We start from the raw sequence: 9,320 nt of genomic DNA on the forward strand, positions 1-9,320 counted from the left end.
GAAGCCATTTCTCCCACAGCGCCTAAATCCTCCAGAGCCGTTATCAGTCATTGGGAGGTTTTGCCTCTCCAGTATGCAGCAGGACCGTTTTGTTTGTTTTCAATGTAACTTGTGATATTTGGCTGGGGCTCAGTGCCCTCTTTGTTCGCCATTGTGTGGAGATGAATGAATCTTTCTTCCAAATTTCATACAGAGATGCACTGTGTGAAACCATAGTAACACCTTTTAGATCATTTAAGTGAATTACAGACCACAGGCACCAGGAATAGGACAATACATATAATCTGATTTGAAGCAAGTGTCAGCCCTTCATCTAAGATAAATCCCACCACACTGTTACAATTTCAAGCGTTATTTAGCCATCAAGCGTTGCAAATATTGCAATTTACTTCTGTATTTTAGTGGCGTCCTGCATGTTTTCCAGATGCTTTTCATCAGCCTCCACATGTGGAGCAGAGCACATTAGCGATCGCGTCGTGAGACCAGGGGAACAAACAATGCCATCGCGCCACACTGTTCAAATTAGAAAAATGCTGTTAAACAGTTTGATGGATTTCTCGCGCTAGCAATGTAGATTAGCAAAGACGCAAGCTGTGACTGCAAAGCATTCCGGTTTATTGATACCTCTGTAGAGAAATGAGCATTGCTTCCACTTCTGTGATTGATTTTGCTCTGCATGACTGCTGAACGTCGGCGCAAAATGGCAGACGGAGGCAGACTGGAGCAACTCATAACAATCATGCATCATGCCAAGTCATTCATGGAAATACAAAAAATGTGTAACAACTGAGTGGACCCAGAAACGGCTGCAGTGGCTGCATTTAAAAAGTTCTTACCTGCATATTAGGGATTCGGGGTCAGTGGTGGGCGATCTGAATGTGAGTCATAGATATGGTGGGATTTAATGTTTATAAATTTCTTCTGTTTCCAAACTTAACGTAATGTCCTTTGCTACATGAACTTACCAGTAAAGTTACTTAGGGGGAATTCATAGGCTATTTCAGGTCTGGCTGTCGTCCGTGGGGCATTATACAGTTGAGACAAAAGATCGCAATTTAGATGGTGGATTGCAATTCTGGATAAATGATATGAATGTGATATTATTTTTTTTGACCCTACTGCCAACCCCTAGATTAGGGCTAGAAAAATAGGCATAAATACATAATTACTACAAAAATAAAACCACTCCAACAGTCTTTGGCAGAATAAATTGGTTGGATTAATTCTCAACCCTAAAATTAAGTTACTGAAGAAAAAAAAAAGGAAGAAAATCCATACATGAAATCCTGTGTCAGCTCCTCACCCGAGATGCCCTGATTGCACAGGCATATTGTGTGACTTGACATTGTACCGACGCCTGACGCTCAGACAAAGAAGCCGGTGCAGGCCTCGGGGGGGCAGATGACAAACACTCCTAAACCATGGCCAGACATAATCTCCCCCCCTCCCCCCCACCTCCCGCCAAACCTCACAAAAAACGGGCAGCGGAGGGGGACTTATTCAGAGCATATTAGGGAGGTGAAGGAGGCCAGCCACTGAGGGACTCTCCCCACTTGGCTGTCCTAATCATCTGAGACAACCCCTCCAGAGGCAGACCCCCGCCCAATCCCCTTCCCGCCTACAAACCCCACTCCACCCCCTTACACATGACCCAGACACATCCAAGAACGTTTACAAGGGGCGGGCGGCCATGAAGTGGGGAAGCTGACCAAAATGAACAGCCCCCCCGGGAGCTGTAGTTTAATTGTCCATCTTCTTGGTCCAAATTAAACAAGCTCGAGCGCATTCAAGTATCCATACAGACACACACACGCACGCACACACCCCCTCCCACTGCCAACAACTCCACTTTTTAACAGACTGGCACGTTCCATAGAGCATGCCATTGATGCAGAATGATGAGTGAGACCCCATTGTCTCGTTATATTGTCTTCAATTAGGCAGGATATGATGGGAGACAATGAGAGGAGCATTTGTAATCATGAGCCTCCCAAACTCATGCTGGGAAACAGAACTTCATTATGCCCAATGGTCCCTCATCGACGATAAAAACCCAGAATATGTGTGGTTCATCCTTAGGAAGTTTTCAAGCATAAATGACTCGGAAAGAAGTGAGTCACCAGGAAATACTGGAGGGGGTTCTGTAGCTGAAGACAACAGAAAAAAGGGGTAGAGGCAAATCTTCTTTCATCTGCATTGCAAGTGAACAGCAGGTTTCAAACCCGAGAAATCGCATTCGTCCTCTGTCTTACACCACCCGAGCACTTACCTGAACTATCATCCGATGCAAGTTTACCCCCATAATATTAAAGTTTTCCTAACAGGAGAAAAGAGAGTTGGGACGGAATAAAAAAAAAATTAAAAAAATACTGATGATACTTTTAGAAGAACAAGAAGCTCGGTTTTCTGAGCAGGGATGAATTTTCTGACAAAGTGTAGCCATGATGTCTTTTCATCTTCACAACATAAATGTTGTACAAGCTTAGCTCGGAGAACAGAAGCTCCAGCAGCGCTGGTGTCAGCTCAGAGCCATCTGTAGAAATTAGACTTCTTTAAGAAAGAGAAAGACAAACTCGAGCAGAGCGCATTATCTGCGTTTACCTGGAGAGCATTCAGCTGAGAAATGACTCTAACCCGACATCTTGCCGGCTTTGTAGCTCGCCCGTCATTTAAATCACGTTCCACCGTGGCTGTTAGGCTTTGATAGAACCATCCGACCGGACAAATACAGCTTTCATAAAATTGTGCAAATGATTTCTTTCAACTGGGATCGCGGCGGTATTGTTCCCCCATTCCTGACCCCCCCTCCGCCACCCCGTCTTTCCTCTCTCCTCATGGCACAAAGAGCTAATCTGAGACGAACACTCGCACCCGCTCTGACACATTGTCAAACCAAAACTGGGGTGATTTTATTTTCTTTAAATCATGTAAGTGAAGCATGAGGTAAAAGCCACCATCCATGGAGGACAACAGAGGGGTTAGAGAAATAGCGGCGTATTTTTTCCCCAAACACGCTGCAAGGATTATACATTATGCTTCCTTTTACCCAACCATCCCTTCAGCTGTTCCTACCACATGTACAGTATCAGAGAGGGACCAGATACATGCAGAAATGTTCGTTTTCTTTTTTTCCCCATTTGCAGATGCAATCAGTCTGCAGTGGGTGCCAGTAGGAGGGATATCCGTCAAGCCGAGCAGCCCCGGGGCCGAACAACCTTTCCTGCAAGGCCCTGCTCCCTTATCTGATTCCAGCAGACGGGCCGAGATGATGGCCATGCCAGCCGGTGCCTTTGATTTTTTTTTTTTTTTTTAAGGATATCCCTCTTCTTTCACACTGCTTTATTGATCACCGACAGACTTCATTGTGTTCCTCGGCTAAAAGAGTGCTTCGAGAATGCTCTATTTGTAATGTGATCACCCAGATGAGGATGGCAGCGAGGTGGACAGACACTAATCCTCGTTTTGCCCCCCAGTCCGCAGCATCTCTTCTCTGGTGATTCTTGTGGATCGGCCCTGTCAAGTTTCTCATCGCCTGAGGCCCAGATGACTCTCCTCTCCCTGACATTCTACTTTTTTTCTTTTTTAAATTGGGAGGGGTCAGGGTACAACCCACTTTCAAGCCTCACTTTTTTCCATGAAGAACAATAGGCTGTTGGCGTAGAGAGGTAGTCACATTTGATACCAACATCCGACACAAGAGCTCATTATTCACCCATTTACAAATGAAGTTAAACAGATGCCACGGAGGCAGCGGGGTCGATATATTTCTACAGGACCTTTCAGCAGCTTCGATTTCCAGTCCGTTCGTGATTGTTTTTGACCACGGGCTCAATGTGAAATATGCTCATCGAACCTCCGTGGACCTGACACATTCCTCTGTGTTGAACAGCGCAACGCAACAGCACAGAGAGAGCGAAGCATCTGCCTCGTCATTTCACCCAGATGGCAGCAGAAAGTATGTAAATTGGTTCATTAACCTTACAGTGCTTTAACCAGTGGGCCATGCAGAGGGCTCGCTCAATCCAGGTTTTCTTGAATTTTATTAACACCCATTAATAGCATCGGGAAACTTTCGCTAATGGCCTGAGGTGGTTCGCTGTGTGCTATCAAACACTGCAGTAATTATACATGACATCCCTCTGATTAACACTCCTGTGATTATTGCACCATGTCAGATGCCCCCCCCCCCAGTATTTTTTTTAAAAAAGACACATCTATTTTCTCGGCGAGAAAATATTTCACAGGACGTGAAAGAGAAAAAAAGAAAAGAGGCCCGATATTATCACAACACTCCCCCACCCTAACCGGCTGGCTCGGATCTTTAACCCCTGACAATAGAATGGCATGAGGGAAGAGAAGCAGGGGGGTGAAAATGTGAAAAGGAGCTGCGTTTTCATACTGCGTTTCCCCCCAGTGCTTGCAGAGTGTGTGAAAAATTAGCTCGCAGTGATCGAGCTGCTCACAGTGAGGGCTTGCACCTGGAGCAGGGAGGAGCATGCGAGGGGGTCAGGGGTCGCCTCGCGCCCTGAACACAGGACTGGAGTTCTCCCTTCTTCTCAAGGAGGCCAGACGACCCCTGCGGCTGCGTCGCACAACACGGGCCTTTTCACACACACCCCTTCCTTCCCTTCTTCCTCCTCTCCTTCGTCCCTCGTTCACCTCCTTTTCTTTTCCCCTTTGGAAAAGGCGCAGTAATCCATAATCCACTCAACTATCAGCGGCTCAATTATCCCTCCCGTTCGCCCATTTTCTCCCCTCCGATGGAGATTCAAAAACAATTAACCTCTTCACGGCTGGGGACTTTTCCCAGGAAAGGGCACGGCGGTAATTGAATGACTCCAGCATTTACATTCCTGACCATGACTTCACTCCTTCACGCATAAATCTGGTTACCGAAAATCCTAATCTGTGGCTTTGTGATTGTCCAATGTCATTATCATGGATGTTGTATTATCACGCTATGGAGGCAGTGTTTTACTTTGAGATTTCAGGATTTAACGGGACAATTTGTTAATGTTTACATAACACCCTTTTGACCTACTTAAACGTTAACAGATTTACATCATTTGCACTCAAACATGTTGACAGATTAGCGGTTTGGAAAAATGATGCCTTCACAGGACCTAAAATAATAATTACTCTAGCACCCAACCCAGTAGACAGTGTCGTCTTGTAAGCTGGTCCAACTGGACTATTTCACACCAAGTGTCTATAAGCAATGGCGCATCACCCCCCCCCAAACAACATCCTCAGCCTTCAATAAAATGTTCTCTTCTCCCCCTTCGTTATGGAGGGGCCTCCTATTCATCTCCAGGTAGAAAGCCTCAAAGTGTAGGAGGGAAGAACAGCTTGTTGCACCCATTGAGCTTTTATTACTTCCCCCTTCAAAGGGTGGTGGCAGAGGAAGAGACATCCTCAATCTCCTTGATGCCATGATACACAGAGTCAGCTCGCAGAAAACACACACAAACAAGTGTCAGGATTTCGGGCGAAGCTCTGTGCAAATTTTACCGACACTTGTTCTTCAAAACATCGTATCCTGAGAAGATTACAGGGTTGGCAGAGAGAGAGAGAGAGAGAGAGAGAGAGAGAGAGAGAGAGAGAGAGAGAGAGAGAGAGAGAGACCGTTCCAGCTGTTAAGGGATAATCTCCTAACAAACAAGTTTATCAAAAAAAAATAAAAAAATGGACATGGTCGAGAAAAACAACTCCGAACGCGAAAAATGATTAGGCCAGTTCGGCTCAAAACAGAAAACAGAAAAAACAAAAACAGAAAAAAAAAACACACACACACAAGCAATTCCACTTGTTCTGATGCAAAGACATGGAACAAAGACTCCACTCCAACCAGCCATTTTCCATAAAGCAAGCTAGCATATTGCTATCTGGCTAACCCAGAAGCAGCCAAATGATGTAATCCCCAACCAACACACATCGAGAAAACAAAGACACCTCAGAAAGAAGACACTCTTGAAAATGAATTTGTCTGTCACCGAAACACGCACATTGAAGAATTTCTTTTTTTTTTTTTTACAGACTCCCATCTCTAATTAGTGTTTTGCATTTCCTTTTGCTCGACTTCAGAAGCTACCTCGGATTAAGCCCCAACTCAAAGACGCCCACCTTCAGAATCGAGGTGCGTCAAAATCGTCTGAGGGCCTCATTTAAAAAAAACAAAAAAAACCCACCACCAAGTACAGTTAAAATCTGATCTCCCATCAGGAACTATGGTTCAGGTTTATTTTCAAAGCTCAAAAGATTAAACTCTTGTCCATTAATAATGAAAAGCATTGTTTTATTCATTTTAACCACTTGAGCTCCAAGATCAAGACTCAGGTTTAACATCATCATCCCGGGAAAAAAACTTAAAAACCGGGAAATCATCAAGCTTCAGATCCTCTTGCGCGCGTTACAGGAAAATTCTGCTATAGTACAATTAATGTAACGCTTTAAAAAAGAGCCAAGTAGCTCAGCGCATAAACCCCAGCGACTTGAACAAAACAGATTAAATAGCATAACGACAGGCACCAAGCCATACCTATATTCCTGCAGACACGCGCCAGAACAGCAAAGCTTAAATCTCCCTCTCACACAAACACACACATACACACACACAAAGAAGAAGTCTTTGATGTTTCCTCATGAGTGTGTGTGTATTGCAGCTGTGTGAGTCACCCACACTCCATCCAACATCCATATAGGCTACACAGCGGCAGCAACAGTAGCAGCACGCACACACACACACACACACACACAAACTGAAAACTCAGAAACAACATTGCGTGTCTTGATTTGTGGATGGAGAATGGGGAGAGAGGCAGAGGCACCGGGAAGGCCGGCCACGACAGCATGAGGTCAAGAAATGAGGAGAAGAAGAAGAAGAGGAAGAAGAAGAAAAACAACTAGTTGTGCTCCAGACAGACTGGAACTTCTCTTGATCATTATGTCTAGCGTTCAGGTGTCTGGACCCGGGCCAACTCTAGGCGGTAGTTAGGTTGAGGGTGGTGGAGGATTTTTTTTTTGGGGGGGGGGGGGGTAGATAACACTGCAGCCAGACAAAGAGGGAATAAGAGGGCTGCCTACATACCACCAGCATCAAGGAGAGGGAGGGTGGGAGGGAGCAGCTAGAAGAAAAATGGGGGGTTATAAAATTTTGATAAGACAATCCTTCGCTGAAGTGACTTTCTGTATCGTTTGCTTTTTCTTTTCTTTTTTTTATTTTGTGTGTGTGTCAGTTCCCCTCCCTTCTCGCTCCTCCAGAGCGCCGCCTCAGAGAATGGGGCAGACAGATTTTATAGGTCCTAATTAAAGCCATCTGAAGTCTTTCAAAACATCAAATGGCCCCGATCCCCCGCTCGCTCCCTCTGATTGTGCAAAAATCATGGAAAATCCGAGGGCACCCATTTTTGCTCCGACTCCCAATTGTACATAAATTGTGCCCCCTCCTTCCCCTTCTCCCATGACCCCGCTACCCCCTAATTTTCAATCAATAAAAGGGTTCAGCGACTGACATGACCTCAGAGAGTGTCTGTCAAAGTCACTGGAATTTGACAGAAATGTTTGTTTGGTGGAAGAAAAGAAAAAAAGTAAGGCTCTTTCTCTCATCTTGGCCTGAGTCTAAACTTAAGGAATGATTTTTCCTTCTTCTTTTTTTTTTCTTTTTTTTTTGTCTTTTTTTCTTTTCTTTTCTTTCTTTTTTTTTTCTTGTCATATCCTGCACTGGAAATGTCGCAAAAGGTTACTGAAGATCCACCCTTATCCTGCCTGGCGGGTTGAAGTGAAGTGCAAACCTGTTTTAGTGCGCTTCAAGTACTCCATTTTTCTCTCTCTTGTCCCCCCCTAATTGTCCTCATTGAGCCGTGTGGACTGGCTGCACAGGCTGCCCGGCCGGGGTCAGCGGGTTTACCGTGTGCTTTTTATCTATATTTCATGCTATGGCGCTGCGCGCAGACAGCCAGCCGCACATCCTCAAAGAGAAGATTTCACAGAGACGCGCAAAGAATGTCGAGAGGAAAGATTCAACTTCATTCAAGCATCAAGTGACATTTGTTGAGAATACATAAAACTGTATATCGTGCAGAAATGTTTAATTCTCCTATGGATGTAGACACACAAAATAGGACTGGAAGCACACGGCGCAAAAGTGACACATTCAGTTACACATTTAAAACTAAGGTCGAGTGCAAATATAGACGATAAATATTACAGCAACTTTCTGGAATTGTAGCCATAGATAAGCGATAAAAAGAGGGGGGGGAAATATGTATAACGTCGCCTACTTACGATTCATTTCAATAACTTCTGGGCGTTATTGTCTCGCCCCTGCGTCTCTCCGCTCGTTTGGAGACGGAAAAAAAAAAAAAAAAAAAGTCGGTTCCTCTCCGGCGGAGCGGCGTCGTTCTCATCGAGGGGACGGTCAGCTTCGTCTGATGGCGATAAAGTTGGCGTAAGATAACGCCTGGTTTAATTCTGCCGAGGACGGCGGACGTCCGATTCCGCCGGTGTCAGGTCTTCAGTGATGCTCGCACTCGCCGGGATCGAGCGCTGAGAGGAGAGGGAGCGCACACAGAGGCGTCATGTGAGCCGGGGAGCGGCGCGCCATTGGCCAGCCGGGGATAAGTATGATAAGGCTTCTCTGTGCGCCATTGGCCCAGGACGGGAGCTGAGGCGCCTCCTCACTTGGCTGTGCAAGAATGTGAGTGCGGCTCACTGTTCATAATTTTCAGCAGCCAGAGGGGGGGTGGTGGGGGTTGGGGGGTGGAGGAGGGTGCTGAAAGTAACAAATTGTTCCAAAGATCTTCTGGTTTTTTGTCATCGACGCACACGAGTTACGCGGAGGGCAGCGAGGAGAAAATGCGTTCCTGTTTCCTCTGCCTGGGAAAAAAAAAAAGAAAGAAAAGAGGAATGAATGAAAATGTCTGCTGGTGAGTCTACAGGACAACTTTTTGAGTGGAAGTCAACTTGAGGATGTGGACACGTGAATCTAAACCAGGCAACGCGTGATCTTCCATGATGGAGGGTAAAAAATTACCCCCCCCAAAAAATGTGACATCTAAAAAAGACAGCAAAGGGAGCAGCAACCGCCCCTGTTACATGAGCCAGACTACAATAATATATTTTAATATCAAATTATGTATTGACCTCAACACACACACACACACACACGTGCATTCTTGCATCTGATTTGAATGTGATGTAACACTGCCATGGTCGACGCTCTTCCAAAGTGCAGTATCAAATCCTCCAATTTGTGGCTCATGCCGTATAGTTTGATTGTTACATTGTCTCTCCTGGATAATTTGCTTGATAATGAACCGATG

General features: G+C 45.4%; 1 long non-coding RNA gene across 1 annotated transcript in view; it reads right to left on the reverse strand.

The window, feature by feature from the left end:
• Positions 1-8,666, reverse strand: part of LOC119028854 — a 29,090-nt gene extending 20,424 nt beyond the window's left edge. Inside the window, exon 1 of the long non-coding RNA XR_005077825.1 lies at positions 8,284-8,666. This is a non-coding gene — a long non-coding RNA (uncharacterized LOC119028854). The remainder of the gene's footprint in view (positions 1-8,283) is intronic.
• Positions 8,667-9,320: the final 654 nt, after the last annotated feature.

This window comes from Acanthopagrus latus, chromosome 11 (assembly GCF_904848185.1).
Source record: "Acanthopagrus latus isolate v.2019 chromosome 11, fAcaLat1.1, whole genome shotgun sequence".
Lineage (NCBI taxonomy): Eukaryota > Metazoa > Chordata > Actinopteri > Spariformes > Sparidae > Acanthopagrus > Acanthopagrus latus.